Below are 18,421 nucleotides of genomic sequence, written 5' to 3' on the forward strand. Positions count from 1 at the left end.
AGTAAATACTTGGCAGAAATGTTTTTACAATGTCCATGCGAAGAAACGTGTCACATAGGCTGTCGTCCCCCTGACAGTGAACATGTGACCCCACATTTTCCTACTGAATTATACAATTTAACACATAAATGTTTATTCAGCCACTCTGTTAAGTAGTGCAGTCATGTCCCAGAAAGAATAAAAAGGGCACAATTTGTCTTCTGAAGTAGTCTAACTAGCAGAATTTATTTTGTCTATTAACATAGTCACAACAGATATTCGTGTTAACTTTTATTTGTATAATTGGGGACTGGAAAAGTCCATGTTTTATACTCTTTTCTTTTATAAGTGCTGTTTCACATTATCTAAAATTATGTGATCTTTACTAAGACAATACCATATATTATTACTCTGTGGTTTTAATACTAACAGTTCTTCAATGTGTAAAACTTTGCATTCACAGATGTATAACTAGAGCCATATACAATACTATCTATTAGGGTAAACCTAGAGGTGAATAACTTTCTATTTCTCTTTTGTGTTAATCATCCAGTTTTAAAACACTATAAACAAATGGCTGGACATACATGTTGATATGACTGATTTTAATTTTCAAAGTTAGCACAGCACTGGCCCTTGTTTATCCGTTAAGAATTTAGCTTTTGTCTGTTGCAAAAACTTGACCTTTCATCTGAACCCTCCCTCATGTTTGAGACATTATACAAGTGGAGATTCTCAGCCCTTTCCAGAAAATACCAATGTAAACTGCCATTTTGTATGATTCACCAACACACATCTCAGGGTTCACTGAGGCTGTCACTGGGAAGCCTCAAAGAATTTTCTTCTTGCTACTTAAAATGTATTTCCCATAACTCTCCACAGAACATCAACTTGAGGATGTGCTTGATCTCTTCCGAGTCATACTGATTTACTTCCATATTGTTTTCTATGTCCAATTCACAGACTGGCAAATTGCTATATGCCAAGAAATTTTATAAATGACCTGTACATCTTGATGAGGTACAGGTCTCAAGCGATACCTGAGGTAGGACTCAGCGATAAAGTTCCTGGCATTTTGGAAAGAGTCAAGATGTTAAAGGCTACTTGTTTATCACAGAGTAGTATTAGGCTGCACTGTTTTGTGTGGAGTTAGATTTCATATTTGACAAAATATTCTATCCCTAATATCCACATCTTTTCAAGAATCACAAGAGATAATATTCCCCCACATTTTTCAGCTAGTTACAATCTAGGACCAGAGGGACCTAAGAACATGCGAATACAAAAAAATACAATTTAGAGAGAGTCTTTTTTTTTAAGTTTTAATGTACGAATGTTCTTTATTTACAACTTTATTGGCAAAAAAAAAAAAAAGAATAGGGAAAGCACAAGCCACTGTTGTTGATCCCTTTAGGTTCATGTTCCATTTGAAATGCCCATCGAATTGTCAAGATTTTACAATACTGAATCTGCATGTGCAGTTTTCCTTTATAAAGTACAGTGCTCACATTGTAGACGTCCTTAAGCCACATAAATACAAAGAAAAGGAAATCACTCTTTGAAAACTTCATCAAATTAAGGGTCTTTTAAGTGTAGATATATGTGGTTGATATTAACACATGCCCAGTGAAAATCAAAAGGTGGAAAAGCAGTTACACTTCCTACTTGAGTAGGCAGTTACAACAATCATTTTCTGCAATAACCTTTATATTTCAATTTATCATGAACTACTATTAACTTACTATGAGATGTGGCCAAAATCAGAAGAGAAGACGCAGGGAGAATATTCCTTTTTTGGAAGAGAGTAAACCATCCAGAATTAGTATGGGAAATGAATATCTTGTTGATTCTAGGTAAAAAAAAAAAAAAAAAAAAAAAGAATCTAGTCAATTTCAACTCAAACTCAGCTGACTCAATCTTTTGCATGACTTGTTTGGTGTCATTCTTCCTAATCGAATGTGTTTAATTCTTCTAATTCATCCAGATCTTTCCTGGTGAAAAGATTTTTATCCACAAAAGCGCCTCTGATGGCTCCGTTTTCCAGTCCACCCACTTCCTCGAACTCTTCCAAGTCACAGCATTCCGCATTTTCAGATCGACCTCCAGCTTCCCTTAGTTTGTTTTCGCCCTTATGTGGAGCATGTGTGCTGAACCCTTCAAGACTGGCTACAGTAATGCCTGTCTCATCTACATCTCTTGGGATGTACAGGCTTACGTGTATGTCATTTATGCTCATGGAATCCTCAAGCTTGTCACCACCTCACCACCTGTTCCCTGAGTGTAGTGTGTGTCATCAGCTTCCTCATCATCATCATTGACCAGTTCAGGTCGGAATTCAAACACTTCTGGACCACTGATCATCAGTGCCTTTCTTGCTTTGAAGTCAGCTTTCCTTCTTCCATATCTTGTTCAAGTTTATCAATCTTTTCTTGTCTTTTCCTTTTCTTCCACGCAAGAAAAGATTCTAGAGTGATTTGGGTAACATTTGGACCTACAGCAGAATGCTCTCTTTCAATGAGATGTTCAAACTAAATTTCATCTTCTTTCTCTTCTTTCTTTTCATCTTTTTCAACACGAATCCAGGAGGAAGTGCATGCTGATTCCTACAATTATCACCCTCTCCAGGGCGCACCCAAAATCAGCCATACTTTTCATTTTCAATAGCTTCAAGGAAATGCTAGTAGACTATTTGAGTATGGATTTTTTCTTTTCCGCCTCACCATGCTTCTTATTCACTAGTTCTTCAAGCTTTTTCTTATCCCTGTTATCCACGGTGTCTTTTTCAAGTTCTTCATCTCTTGCATCAATGTAAACACTTCGTTTTTCACATTTTCTCTCCCAGTTCAGATCATGGAAAACTTGCACTTCTCACCTTCAGTGCACTGCCCCTGCTTGAAGAAGGAACACAACATAGACTTGAGATCTGCACATTTACTTGGTTTTTTTTGAGCAGCAATGACAGGTCGGAAGAGCCCATTTAGCTCCTGCAATTCTTTCTTGTCATCTTTCTTCAGTTTCTTTTCAGTCTCACTTTGTGCTACCTCAGAAGGATTTTGTTGACCAAATTTAACTTGATGAGTGACAGCCTTGATAAACTCTGTTGCTTTGCTCCTTTCTTATTCTTTAGACCAAGAGTTTTGTCCTCAATAATCTTTTCTTTTTCTGCCCCACCCACCTGGGCCTGTTTTTTGGGTGGCATTGCAGAGAGAGGTGGCACCTGCCAGCACACAGATGCTGTGGGGGAATTTGGCACCTCAACAGGAGGAGCTAAAGAGTGTCTTATTGAATTCCATATCCAATGCAACCTCTGTGCACATGCTGTGACTACAAAGAGAAGAGGAGAATCAGAAAAAGAAGTATGAATTTACAAAAGCAGAGTTAATTTATTTTTATTTTTAAGATTTTTTAACTGGCATGTACAATCAGAAAGTATATACATTAATGGAGTACAATGCAATGTTTCCATAATCTATTCACCTCCTCAAATATTTATTATTCATTTACAACAATAACTTCAGAATACTTTCTTTTTTTTTTTTTCTTTTTTTTTATTTATTTTTTTCTTTTTTTTTTCAGAATACTTTCTTCTGGCTTTTTGAAGTGTAAGCACATTATTCCGTCTAAAGCAATTTACTGTGCAATAGCACACTAGAAACTCTTCCTCCTGGTTGTAACTAGTTGTCCCTTATATAGTCATGCCCCATTTTCAACTCACTTTCCCTGGTATTTAGAAACCACCATTGTACTCCCAGCTTCTATGAAATCAACTTTCGAAAATCATTTTCCATATGTAAGCAAAATCATTTTATGCTGGGTTTTTCTGACTACTTATTTTCACTTAGTGTAATAAGCTTCCATTCCATATACTTTGCAAAGAACAAGATCCATGTTTATTTCTTTATAGTTGCTGAATCCATGATTTTGAGGCACAATAAAAAATATATAGTGATTAAATTAATATGTATGACAATAAAAGACACATGGCCATTAATTTCTTTCAAAATATTCCACCTCACTTTATACACATTTATCAAATCATTATTGACACTTTCTGAAGCAGTTTTGGAAGTCCTCTTTCATTTCTTTTTAAGGTGTGATCAAATTCAGTGAACGTTGCTACTGAATCCCATCTAATACAGAGAAGTTTCCTAAAAACATTACGGTGTGTCCTCATTGATCTTATCCACCTTTTATAGCAGGGTACAATTCTCGGCTCCTCCTAAAGTCAATATGACCATAAAAGATAAATATTTTGAATTGAATCAAAATCGATGCAGTCATGATAGCACAATTACAGACACTGTATTTTTGCAGTATCTGTTTTACTGTCTCCCTTTTTCTGAGTGTTTCTCTTTTTCTTACTTTAGTTAAGGTTGCTCAATTTTGTTGATCATTGGAAAAACCAACTCTGTTTTGTTGATTTTGCACTTCTAAACTCTCTATGTTATTAATACTATGATTTTTATTATTTCCTTCATCTAATTTTGAGTTTTGGTTATTAATGTTTTCCTAGTGTCTTGAAATGCAGCAATACATTGTTTCAGAGCTTTCTGTTGTTTTTAATGTGTATGTTCAAATGTGTACCATCATGTATTGCTGTAAAATTCCCTGTAGTTAAACTTCTGTTGCATCCCACGGGTTTTGGTATGTTGCATACTCATTTTTAAAGAAATTTTAATTTTCCTTCAGGAACTATTTGGGTCAATATATAGTCTGTGTGCAAATATCACACATTTGTATGTACAAGATTTGAGCACCTACTGCTTCCAGAGACCCTGAACACAGTTCTCCATAGATAACAAAGGGTATCTACAAATTAATTATCTGTAACAATAGCTTCAAATTTCTTTTACACTATAAAAAGGGCCAGGGATTTAGCTCAGCAGTGTAAGCACCTACCTGGCAAGCACAAGTTTGTGAGTTCAATCTTTCAGAAGGAAGAAAGAAAGAAAGAAAGAAAGAAAGAAAGAAAGAAAGAAAAAAGAAGAAAGAAAGAAAGATCTATGTTAATTCTGTGTAACCTTTACATGTTGTATTCTTCATTTTCTAAATTAGCTTTAAATAACTTTTAAGATTAAAATGTATTGGTAAGTAAAACTCCATCCTAAAGCGATACAATGATGGTCAGATGAGACTTAAGAGCAAGTATTAAACATGGAATTTTTAAATGATTCTATATTAATATTTAAAGAAAATCATGTAGAATTTGAATACAATTTTCACAATGATGCTCTAAAATACAACACTTTATTTCTTCATGAAAATTGTGATTATACAAAATAACTTTGATTTGCAATTAACCATTGCTTGACAATATTTAGAAAATCATTTATACTCAGAATTTATCTTATTTTGGATATTTGGATGCTTCATTTTTAATTTCTGTATTGTAAATGCTAATAACTGAATAAAAATTTCATTGTCTTTTATTGCTGTTTTCTTTGAAGCTTAAGATAGATTAATCAGATAAGCTCATGTGCATATTTAAAAGTTAATTATATTTCTATATTAGAAAGACGTTCAGATCCTCTAATAGCATATTTAGTTTGCTTTTGTGGAATACACAGAACACTGTCAGTTTTCAGCTTATGAACATTTGGGTTGCAAACTTTCACAGATACCAGTGGAACTTACATTAGGAACATTCACAGGTGAAAACAAATCTCAGACGCAGCTCGTGTCTCTGCCAGACACTGCTACAGCTGTGCTGCTGTGTGCTTACTGCAGCGTGACAGTGCACAGCAGTACAGTGCTCAGTCAGAGCCCAGGATGTCCGCAGGCAGGAGGAGAAGCAGTGGTGCCGTGGAGCGGACTTCTAGGAAGCACAAAGAGTTACACATTGAATATTTGTGTCAAAGGTGGGTAAAATTCCCCTCTGCTGACTAACGAACAAATCCGTCTTGAATATTCTCCCTGAAAGGCTCTTCTTCTTACATTAGGGACTTACTGTAGCACTATCCAGTACAAATATAATGAAAATGACAAATGTAGTTTTCCATTTTCTACTACATACATCAAGAAAAACGTAGGTATTCTCACTTACTAAGGTGTCTTATATATTAGTGGATTCAAAACATTGTTTTAAAAGGTGCAGATAACTATACATGAAATATTTCATACTTCTATACTCTAGTGTAACCCATTGTGCATTTTCACTTATATCTTGTTGAGTTCCACACTTTTAAAGTGCTCGTTAATAACATATACTTTATTTGCACTGTATTCACTACACTGTAGTTCTAGAAATTCAAAGTGGTTTCTTTTAATTTGTCCTTCCAAACAAGTGCATAAAAAGTTGTTTAACAAGAAAAATAAGTGTTGAAACATTATTACTGTCTCTAAATGTTAATGATGGTCTTAAGTTTTAAACTTGAAATTTTTAAAATTCAGAATTAGATGAACCCTTAATATTCATCATTAACCTTCCATAGTTAATTAGTTCTATTTCCTGTCAGTTTTTATTTTGTCTGTACCTGAACTTCCTCCTCAAACCCCCTTTTGTTGTTTATTTGGGTTTTTGAGATCAGATCTCACTATATAGTTCAGGCTGATCTTTTAGCAGTATATATAGTACAAGCTGTTCTCGAGCCTGTAGCGATCCTCCTGCCTCAGCCTCTGGGATTGCAGGGATTTCAGGGTTGCGATCCATTCATGGCTTACCTTGCTTTTTATCATAAATTCCAGACATAATATTTTATCCATTGATTGTTAAATCTATAGTTCTAAGGCATAAGTCATTTTAAAAATATATACATGCTTTGAATTTAATGTCAGTTTTCATATTTCAAATCTTTTCATAAATGACACAGATTTTAACGGTGATTTAGAAGATACTTATATAATTGATTTTTACGAATGTATTTTCTTCTATAGGATCTTATTTTCTGTACATCTATCACTCTCTCCAGGTTTCTCTCTGCCCTTTTCTCCTTCCTCTTTGTGTTTTCACTGAATAAATTTTCTGCTTCCTGTGGTACAATTGCTAAAGGGAAAGTAAAATAAATCAATTTACAAAATTTCAAAATACCTTAATCCAGTTTCAAATGAGTTTCTTTTTTGAAAACAGTGTAGCTAACTTATGAGCATAATGTATTTGATGCATTTTTATTTTACACTCACCATGTTTTATCCTTGGTCAGTAGTAGCTTCTTCTGTTAGGTTTCGGTGGGATTTTACAAGATTTTTGTACATGTTGAGCATTTCCTTTGCTATCTGATCTATTAGAATTCTACAAATATATTCCCTGAATAATCTAGCAAACTTGTATATGTATTAGACCATTATTTGAGGATTTATCACATATAATGATAGACGTATTTTGTTATTATTCTTGTGTTTCTTTGTAGGTTTGCAAATTATGATACAAAATATATTCATGTTAATATTGATTGCCAAATTAAAGATTAGATTATAGTATTGGTACTTAATGTAATTTCCCTTATGTGTGAATATCCTATACTCATGTTAGGTTAATAGTTTTCTAGGATAACAGAAAACGTAATTAAAATACTTTATCAATATTTAATGTTTATCTTATACACCACCATATCAAAACAAAGATAGTAATACTACTATAACAATATTATTGTTTTTAGAATTATTTCTTTTTCAGAGAATACATATCTGTTTTTATCCCACTATAGATTTTTGAATTGTTTTACATCTACTTTGTACATTTTGAATTTATGCTAGTATTTCTTCGTTTTTGATTTTGTTTTGTGTCTGCTATACTGAGGGCTAAACACAAGTCCTTTACACTAAGATACATCCATAGCCCTATTTATTTATACATTTCTTCACTTGCTTGTTTGTTTCCGTAATTCCCACATAATCTGGCTAAGTTAGTGAGTTACTCAAACTGGCACGGAACAAGAGATTTTCCCGAGTCAGCCTCCTAGTGTGCTGAGATAATAGGTATTTGTTACCACAAATAGGCTAAATTTAATCTTAATATTTCTATGTGATATATATGAGATTAAATTTAAGTAAAAATCAATTTAAAGAAACTCACATTTAAAAATCCAAGTACTTTCTGTAAAATTTCTACCATTATTATTACCATTTTAAATTAGTTGTTCCTAGGGCCCAGGGTTTGGCTCAGTGGCTTAAGTGACTAACTGAAAGCATGAGGTCTTCAGTTTGATGGCCAGTGCAAAAAAATAAAAAAAAAAAAAAAAGAAATTAGTTGTTTATTCCATTCTAAACAAATATTTTTGTTATTATTTATCTTTCTCACATACATTGTACCATACTCTATAGGATTTCATGATATTATAAACACATGAAATGCCAATATTTTAAAATAAAAAATATTTTCACAAAAATAACACCTTATAAAGTGAAAGGCATATGAGGGTTTTTTTTTTTTTTTAATCTTACTGAGCTAACTAGACGTTTTCTGTGGTAACAACTTGAAAACATAAAAATTTAATGTTAGTACATCGACATGAAGGTAAAGCCTTCACAGTCTGTTTTACATTTTACACTTTTATTTGGTTAGGCTACACTTTTAAACCAAGCACAACTCCTCCAAATGCTCCTGCAAGGGAAGATAACATAGGTCTCTTAGACTGCGTGGCCTCTTACAGTTGGAAGAATGGAAATAATGCAGCCTTATTTTGCAAATTATGGTATAATTTCTATAAATGTATTATTTCCTCTGTGTTTAATAATACACCTTTCTGGGTGCTGGATACACAGCTCAGTTTTAAAGTTCTCGCAGGGTAAAGCCTAGGTTTGACTCAACATTTCCTACTTATGTGTAAGTACTCATATATGTATATATAATCTATCTATCTATTGATATATCCACCTACCTATCTATAGGCATGCGTACACATATATCAGTATCTGCCATCTGTCTATTTATTTATCATCTATCTATCACTTACAATCCATAGTTCTCCTGGTAAATAATAATTTCACAGTAGGCAAGCCATATCTACTTTCTCTAAGAATCTCATATTCAAGAAAGCATTCTATATTAAAATTGTATTATTGTATCCTGTTTAATGTCTAGTGAATCCGACTGAGAAGATTTTGCTTTATGTAATGTAAACCACTTCAGACTCCTTGCTAAATAGTGATTTTGAATTGCTCCATTTGTGGTTAATTACCAAAAAACTAGTTTTAATCTTTTCCATTTGTCTTCTCTTCTAAATTTAGAAAAGAGAAAAGGTGTTGATGGCTGAGGTAGCATGTGATTTGTTCCAATCAGATTTTTGTCAGGTGTTTATACTTGCCCTTTCCAATGAAAGTTTACATGCCTGTTATGCCTGAAAACAAACTTAGTGGGTATTAAACTGTCACACTGCCAGGAATACACAGCTGGGAATTTTAAATGTGTTTACTTTAACCAAAAAAGGATATATATATATATATATATATATATATATATATATATATAAAATAAAATGGCAGTTCCTTTCAAAAGTCACTATGAGAAGCTTAAAAATACACTGTTCTTTTCCATAGATGCAATATACAGCTTTTAAAGATCAAACACTTTTCAATTATATACCATAATATAAAATAAGCACATAAGAAAACAATTATCTCTCTATTTCATTTTATTGTATGTAGTCTTCAGGAATGAGACAATAAACAGTGAAACATAAAGGAAAAATGTTAACAAGCAGCATGTGGTGCACGTATGAAACAAAGAAGAGATGTGAAAGGACACTAAAAGAGGATGTGTTCTGATTGTGAGAGAGAAGGTGTAGAAAATTCAGCATTCCTGCATTTATAGGTAATAAGTGACCCTGAATGCACACTGTTGCATCCAATAACACACCTTTGATATACTGTGTTTCATTAACCATTTTCACACAGGATTTGCATGTTTAATAGAGACTAAGGATCACACAAACACTGCTGTTACCATAGCCACTACCGCTGCTGCTGCTGCTGCAGAATTGTGGTTCATCATACGCCTGCAAACTTCTATTGCTTTAGAAATGTGTTGTTTCATGGCCAGTAGAAACCAAAAGCTAGTTTCAACTCGTTAATTTTTGAAAATTCAGTAAAACATATGATGTTCAAGGCTATTGAGAGCTAGGTACAAAGAAAAGCAATGATTAACTGAAATTATGTAGAATGTAAGCAGTTGAGTGCTGGACAGAATTTCTGTATCTGAATGGATTACAGAAAAAATTTTCCTATTCTGCCATATTATAATTTTTAAATTATATGTGACCATTTTCTCCCGTTACCATGGGCAGTTCAGAGTTACATCTAATTCATACCATGCTATAGAACCCAGACACAGATTAATGATTTTATGGTTTGGAATGAAAAAATATCTCAAGGTTTTGAAGATAGTCATAATGAAAGAGATCCATTGAAATTAGAATAAAATGCATGAGAGCAGCATTTTATTCCTTTCTGATTTTCACTCTTACTTTACCCTTCTGGAAATTAAGCTTCTTTTCATTCAGCTCTTATAGCTATTGAATTCTAAATATTGTAGAAAGCACTGCTCATTGAAAATGCAGCACTTCCATTTGGGAATGAGAGATTAAGCTCATAAGAAATGAGACTAATTTTTATTTCCCATTTCTAAATATTACATTTCATTATCTGGCAGCTATACATACAAAGAAGGATGACAGGTTATTTTTTCTACATAAATGATGTTTAGAGAACCCTTCAAGGGTGTTCATTTATTTTTCAGATGTGGAAATGTCGATTCTGAGTGGATGCAACAGTAAAGTTTGCAAATTGTGTGCCTGTACTCCACATCTTCATGTGGGTCATCCCCTGCTTTCGGTAGCCGTCATTTCCACATGAGTGGTAGGTGAACAAAGAACTGTTTTTAAGCCCTTGTTGTGCCTCACTTACAGAACAGAAAGGTACTGGAAATCTTCTTCACTTCACTGTTTTTGCCTCCCCCAATCCATGCTCTAGAGATCCACAAAGTTCACTGATGGCACAACCTCGCCTTATTATTTGGAAGTTCCAAGGTCAGAAGAAAACTATGTTCTGGTCAAGTTATGCTATAAAAGCTGTACTTTCAAAGGTCATTTTAAATGTTTACATAAAATTCCACTCTAATAATTTTTAAACTAATACTGTTATAGCAAGGGCAACCATTATTATATCATGGATATAAACAATTGAGATTTAAAACAGTATTATAGATCATGATGAAGAACAGGAGCTGGGTAAAAACAATTAATCTGTGTGCTATAGCTCCAATTCCAGAATTCTTTGAATCAGGGCTATTTTTATAACATTTGATGTTCAAGTTCCATGAAATGTTGAATGACGTTTAAGACATATGGATCCATGATTTTCCAATTCTCTTTTACCTCCTAATTTTGAACAATTTGAGATTAGAATCAGGTCACTTTTGTCATATTTATTTAATTTGGCCCCTCAAGCACTTTACTTCCCCTAGTGATATTATAAAGAAAAAAAATGTTATGGCACTTTGTAAAGGTGGTAAGGAAAATGTTATTTGCAGCATGACTGCGATAGAGTTTTTCAAAAACACAGGGTGACTGAGCTCAACTTTGAATATAGCAGGCCTAGTGGGGATCTGTGGAACAGGAGTGAGGAGGAGTCAGGAAATAAAAATTTACTAAGAGGAAATCTCAAGGGTGACAGTTTTTTCCTGGGTAAATAAACTTAAGGGGATTATTGTTGAAGGGAGGTCAGGATGATAAATTCTAAGATGGGGAATGATGAGGGTGAAAATTTTTGATCAGGTATTGAAAATGATGAGATGTCAAAAGCAGTAGTTCTTGTTAAACTGATAACAAGCTATAAACTATAACTGGGAAAGTAAGGGAAAAGCCCAATGATAAAGACTGGTTTAAAAAGAACTTAACGCTGTCTAGAATTTTGACAAACTGTCAAGAGACCAATAAGATGGTCTTTGTGAATGTCTACAGGGGCATTCAAGCTCCTTAATAAAGGGGATTAAGATGTGTTTTGTGGGTTCACCAACTTCACCCAGGAAAATATTATTACTGTGTACTGCAAGCATGTATTAATAAAAAGAAAAAAATGAAAAAAGATCTGTATCTTAGTCCTCTATATCTTTTTATATGTTTGTGTCTTATGTTTCCATTATTTTCAAGTATGCCTTTATAGATAATCCACTAAAGTCTTAAAATTTATTCTTAACTTTTGCTTTTCTTCTCCACCATTCTAAAGTCTCCAGGACTTCCACTATTGCCATTAAATATCTGTGTTTATCATTTATACTGAATACTCTAATTTCACCAGATGTGGGGTTACACTGCTGAAACCTCCTACTGGTTTCTTTCTACCATTATTGTGTTAAATACTTGGAAAACCTGTGAAATATAAAATACAAACATACCAGAAAGGCACTGAAATACAGAAATTACCAGGAACTATAGAGAATAATTTAAATTCTTTCAGGCAAAATGTATGCCAAAATATATCTTGAAAAATTGTCTTGTGCTATAAAATGTAAGATGTGAAAATAATCCGTCATTGGCCAACAGGACATATGACAGATAGCTGTTCCTACCACACCTGTGAAGAGATACTTATCCCCTGGGTTCCTTCTGTAACTCTTCCAGATTCTTCACATGACTCCAGCATATCTGACTCCACATCAATGCTAATGAACTCTTAAGAGCTGCTCAAAGCAGTTACTTTTTAATAACGAACAAGGAGAAAATAAAGGAATTTCAGATTGTACAGAATGCTGCCTGTTGCCACTTTTACAATTTCATTGCTGATTACGTGGATTTTAATATTTTAATTCAAATCACTTGTTGTCACCATAATCATCTCTCTAATTTTGAAACCAGACCTTAAGTAATCTGTACTTATCACCAGTCAGTGATCCCGCCCCTCTGCTCTCTCTTGTATCTCTGTTATATCAAATTTGCTGAGTTCTTATTTCAGACAGAGAATATTTCCTTACACCGTGCTGTGTATATTATTTTATTTTTAATAAATTACCATTTTCTTAATATAATTTTGCTTAACTTCACTACCTTTTTCAATATATGTTTATTCTTTTGGTCAGGACTTCTTGAATCTATGATTGGCAAATGAAAAATCTACGCACCGTCCTTCCGTCCTTCCGGTAGGGACACGAATTTCTTTGGTGTCTCGTCGTCTCTTACAACGGCTATGGTTTAGTGTTTCTGTTTCACTATTTAGATCCTTGATCCACTTTGACTTCAGTTTAGTGCATGGTAACAGACATGCGTCTAGTTTTAACCTTCAGTATGTAGAGAGCCAGTTTTTCCAGCACAATTTATTGAAGAGACTATTTTTCTTCAGTTGAGTATGTTTGACCCTTTGTCTGAGAAAAAGAGAAAAAGAAAAAAACAATCGAAAAAAAAAAAAAAAAAGATAAGTTGGCTGAGTCTGTTGTAGTTGGGTCTGCGTCTTCTATTCAGTTTTATTTGTTCTCAGGTCTGTTTTTTTTTTTTTTTTTTTTTTTTGCCATTGCCATGTTGATTTTATCACAGTAGATTTGCAGCATCATTTCAAGTCAAGGATTGTGATGCCTCCTGCCTTGCCTTTGTTTCCTTGGACAGCCTTTGCTATTCTAGGTCTCTTCTGATTCCAGATTAATTTTAGGAATGTTTTTTCTAGTTCTGTACGCTATACTAACGGCAGGTAATCAGAACTGCATTAAATCTATATGAGGATTTTAGAGACATGGCCATTTTCACAATGTTGGTTCTTCCTACCCACGAGCAAGGGAACTTCTCCATTTTCTGATATTGTCTTTGATCTGCTTTTTTCAGAGTACTGTAATCTTCAATGCGTAGATCATTTACTTTCTTTGTTAGACTGATTCTTAAGTATTCAATTTTTTGGATGGTATTGTGAAGAGTATAGTTTCCCTGATTTCTTTTGCAGTGAGTTTGTTGTTTGTGTAGAAGAATGCTATTGATTTTGAGTGTTGACTTTGAATCTAGGTACACTACTCAACTTGGTTATTCAAAAAGGATGTCTTTTGGTGAGGCTTTTCTGGTCTTCCAGATACATATCATGTCATCTGTGAATAATGATAATTTAACTTCTTCCTTTCCTATCTGTATTCATTTTATTTCTCTCTCTTGTCTGATTTATCTGATTAGTGTTTCCAGAACTATTGAATAGAAGTGGTAAGAATGGACATCCATTTCTCATTCCTGATTTTAGAGTGAAAGCTTTCAGTTTTTGTTTATTTAGTATGGTGTTGGCTGGTGGTTTGTCATGGATTGTGTTCACCAGGTTGAGATAATGAATAGTTATTCTCATTTTCTGTAGGGCTTTTATCATGAATGAATGCTGGACTTTGTCAAAATATGTACTGCACTAATTGAGATGATCGTGTCACTTTTGCCTTTGGCTCTGTTGATATAGTATATTACATTAATTGATTTGCATATGTTGACTTCTTCTTACATTCCTGGGATGAATCTCAGTTGGTCATGATATGTAATATTTTTAAAGATTTTATACATTCGTTTGCTAGTATTTTACAGAGGATTGTAGCATCTATGTTCATTAGTGAGACTGGCCTGTAGTTCTCTTTTTTGGTTGGGTCTTTCTCTGGTTTTGGTATCAGTACAGTACTTGTTCCAAGAATTAAGTAAGGCGTATTGCTTGCATTTCCATTTGATTAAACAGTTTGAGAAATATGTACTGGAAGAAAGAGGAGATAAAAATCTTGAAGACATAGGTGTAGGCAGAGAGTTCATGAACAAAATCCAGACTTTACAGGAAAAACTCCAAACAATCAACAACTGGGATTTCATCTTATTAAAAAGATTTTCATGGCAAAAGAAATTGCCAATAAAGTGAAAAGAAAACAGAAGAATGGGAAAAAATTTTAACCAATTGTACCTCAGACAAAAGATTTCTACATTAAACATATAAATAATATTTAAAAAATCAGAACAGCCAAATTCAAAGACTCAATTCAAAAATAGGCATCTGAGATGAATGTATATTTCTCCAATGAAGAAATACAAATGACAAATAAATATATGAAAAAATGTTCATCATAATTGGTCATTTGAAAGATGCAAGTTAAAACAGAGATTCCATTTCACCCAAGAAAGACTATTATTAACAAATGAAACCCATAAAAAATCCAGATGGTGCTGTGAGGAAGTAGGAAACCTGTCCACTGTTGGCGGGTGTGGAGGCTGATGCAACCACTGTAGAAGTCAGTGTGGAGACTCCTCAAACAACTGAGATTAGAGTTCCCATTTCACCCAGCTAGTCCACTTCTGGATATTTTCCCTCAAGAATTAAAAACATCATATCAGTGATATATGTGCACTCATATTTGTAACAGCATGTTTTATAATAGCTAAATCTTGGAAAAAACACAAATGCCCACCAATTGAGGAAAGAACAAAAAAGGGTGAATTAATTTTACACAATGGAGTATTACTCAGTCATAAACAGGGGTATATTTGAAATTTCTATAGGTAAATGGATATAACTTGAGAGCATATTTGAAAATGAAATAAATTAGAATCACGTGTGTAAACGATGCATTGTCTCCCTGGTAAGAGAAACTGAAAGAGTAAATAAAATCTAAAATGTACAGTAGATTTTGTGAAATGGGAAGAAACTGTTCAAAAGGGAAAAAGTAAGATGATGGGAGACAGAGGAAAGGACATTATGGAAAAGGGAAGAAATGCAAGTCAGTTAGAATTTTAATGTCTCTTATTTCACTATAAAAGAAGATTTGTGCCAATATTGATTAGATAAATTTTATGCCCATATTTTGTACCCTGAGCATCTATTTTAAAGATAACATGCAATGCATTACTATCCTATTATTTTGTTATGACATTTTGTTTAACTTTTACCATAAAATGACAAAGTATAAAAAAAGGCTATGACTTCTCTCTAAACTGATAACCACATATTTTGATAAAGCGTTGATGTTAAACACACTTTTCCTATTTTCTCTCTGTAGCAAAGTATTAGAGGATAAACAAAAATCTAAACTTCAGGTTACAAAAGAGAATTTTAGTCAATATTCTGATTAGATTTGCACCTGCCTTTACATAAGTCATTAAAGGTTCTTGGTTTTGGTTTGCTAAATCATATAATGACAGAGTCAGCAATATTTAATTTCCCATAATGTATACAGCACATTGAAATGTTATTTAATTGTGTATCAAATAATCTGAAGCCAACATCAGAACAATCAAAACCAGAAACAAACTTCATATTCTTTCCACTCCTTGGGTGTATAGCATGAGAGAAGCTGAGACTCACCATGTTCTTCAACTCTCTGAATAATGAAAATCTCTCCTTGTTATTTATTAAATGAAGTTTATTTATCAGGCATGGTAGCTCACATCTGTAATCACAGAGCTCAGCAGGCTGAGGCAGGAGGATTGCAGTGAGTTCAAGGCCAACCGGGATTACACGTTGTGTTCAAGGCAGCCTGGACTATAATGCTAGACCCTGTCTCAAAAAACAAACAAACAAAAAGTTAAATAAATAATAAAAACTTATTCAAAATTTATCTTCCAATTGATGGCACAAAATAGACACAAATAGAAAATTTATCTGTCTAATTGTTTCAAGATCTAAAAAAGGTGCAGAACAACATGACATTTCATCTGATCTGATTAGCATTACAAGTTGGATATATCTTGAGATCATCATACTAAGTGAAGTCCATCAGACCAAAAAGGTTAAATGTTGCGTGGAAATAAGAATAATTTAAAGAGCAAAATAAAAGATAGATGATATAAAACTGGGGAGTAACAGCATGAGGAGGCAAAGGGGGTGCAAAGGATTTAGATGAGTCACAGATATGTCTCATCTATTCCTCAGGAGGAATTAGCTATTTTGTATCACAAACATACATGAGCAAGAATAAGCAAAACAAAGTTTCTACAGTTGTGAATATGCAAATATTGAAATCTCTAATATAAATATAAATTACATAAATATTATATTTGAAACACTATATCTCTAACATCTGTCACATAGCCAGTCCATCAGACCTTGACTAGTTAAAATCTACTCACTCACCAATCTTCTACAGATTTTCTTTGTCTCATTTTCAAACCTCAATGAAGCTATACAACTAGAATTTTCCTAATCTGTAAGCTATTTAAACAATATGAATGTCAGAATATCAAATATTTGTCACTAAAATGGTTGTTGTCAGGACAAGTCATATTTACCTGTATGAGGATTTTTCTCTGTGCGTTTGTGTCTTTGTTTCCTAACAATCAAAGCATTGGGCTCTGTCATTTTTTTAAAACTACATTTAGTTTAAACTTTCATAATTTTAACCAAAACTATACCAGATATCTTATTTAATAAACCCAAATAGAAAGTAAAACAACTAAAATTAAGTTCTAGTAAGCGTTATTACACTTCCAGTAAAACACTATAAAACACTATCTTGTATTAAACCTGAATTTCAAAAGCAGAAAGTATTTATTTCTTGTATACTTCCAGATACCTGAGCAAATGTCAGTTATCTTAGGCACTAACTTGCTTTTTGAATCAAAATTAGGATGAAATCATGTGTGTGCATGAGTAGCAGGTTATGTTTTTTTCATATAAAATATAAATCAATTTAAATTCCTGTCAGACTATATTTCTTAAAGTTTAAAATGTAATTTTTGTCCAAGGATGAATTTGACACATATTAAAGATTTATTACTTATAAATGATACAGCTTACAAGACAGTAACTTCACTGTCAAGAGCATTTGGCAAAATGGTAATTTCTAGACAAAATTCTTTTAAGTATTACTAATTGGTCTGCACACTCAGTTTCACATTTTGATCTGTCACTAAGGGCAATTGAATAAAATCACTTCAATTACTTTTTCTCTCACACAAAATTATATGTAGCTTAATAACCAGGCAGCAAATTCAAGCATAGATTTCTTAAATTTAAAGTTTTCTTTCACAAATTTTAATGTATTAAAAATGATTGAAAAATTATTTTTCAGAAAGCAAGGCACTAATGATATTTTGCATGTCAGATTTACTGATATTTACCATATTAAGAAATTATTACTATCTCAAAATGTATTTAATTTATTTTAAAATAATAAATCTACTGGGCATTAAAACAATCGATGTATTTTTTTCTAAATAATAAATACATTTCAATAAAAACATGGATTTGTAGACTTTGGTGAAATGTTCACAATTCTGTATATAAGACAATATCATCTGCAAAAAATACTTTATCATTAATTTTTCAATTTGCATGTCTTTTTTTCCATTTATGTGATTGCTTTGGTTGGGACTTTTAGCAATATGTTGAATAGAAGGAAGTATAATCACTTATTGTCAATATTTTCATAGATTCAAATTTTAGATAACTTATCCTAACAAAATATTCTTTTTAAAAACAGTACTCTTAATAAAATTCCATTATCATTCTTCTAAGAAATAAAACCAAGAGTCCTTCAGTTCACATAAAAGTACAAAAATTTCAAATAACTAGTGTCTTTTCA

General features: G+C 32.9%; 1 pseudogene; it reads right to left on the reverse strand.

Moving 5' to 3' along the window:
• Positions 1-1,918: 1,918 nt before the first annotated feature.
• Positions 1,919-3,178, reverse strand: LOC100717463 (zinc finger CCCH domain-containing protein 15-like; annotated as a pseudogene).
• Positions 3,179-18,421: the final 15,243 nt, after the last annotated feature.

Source organism: Cavia porcellus, unplaced genomic scaffold (genome assembly GCF_034190915.1).
Source record: "Cavia porcellus strain 051 isolate PalLab524CR breed Dunkin Hartley unplaced genomic scaffold, mCavPor4.1 scaffold_15, whole genome shotgun sequence".
Taxonomy (NCBI): domain Eukaryota; kingdom Metazoa; phylum Chordata; class Mammalia; order Rodentia; family Caviidae; genus Cavia; species Cavia porcellus.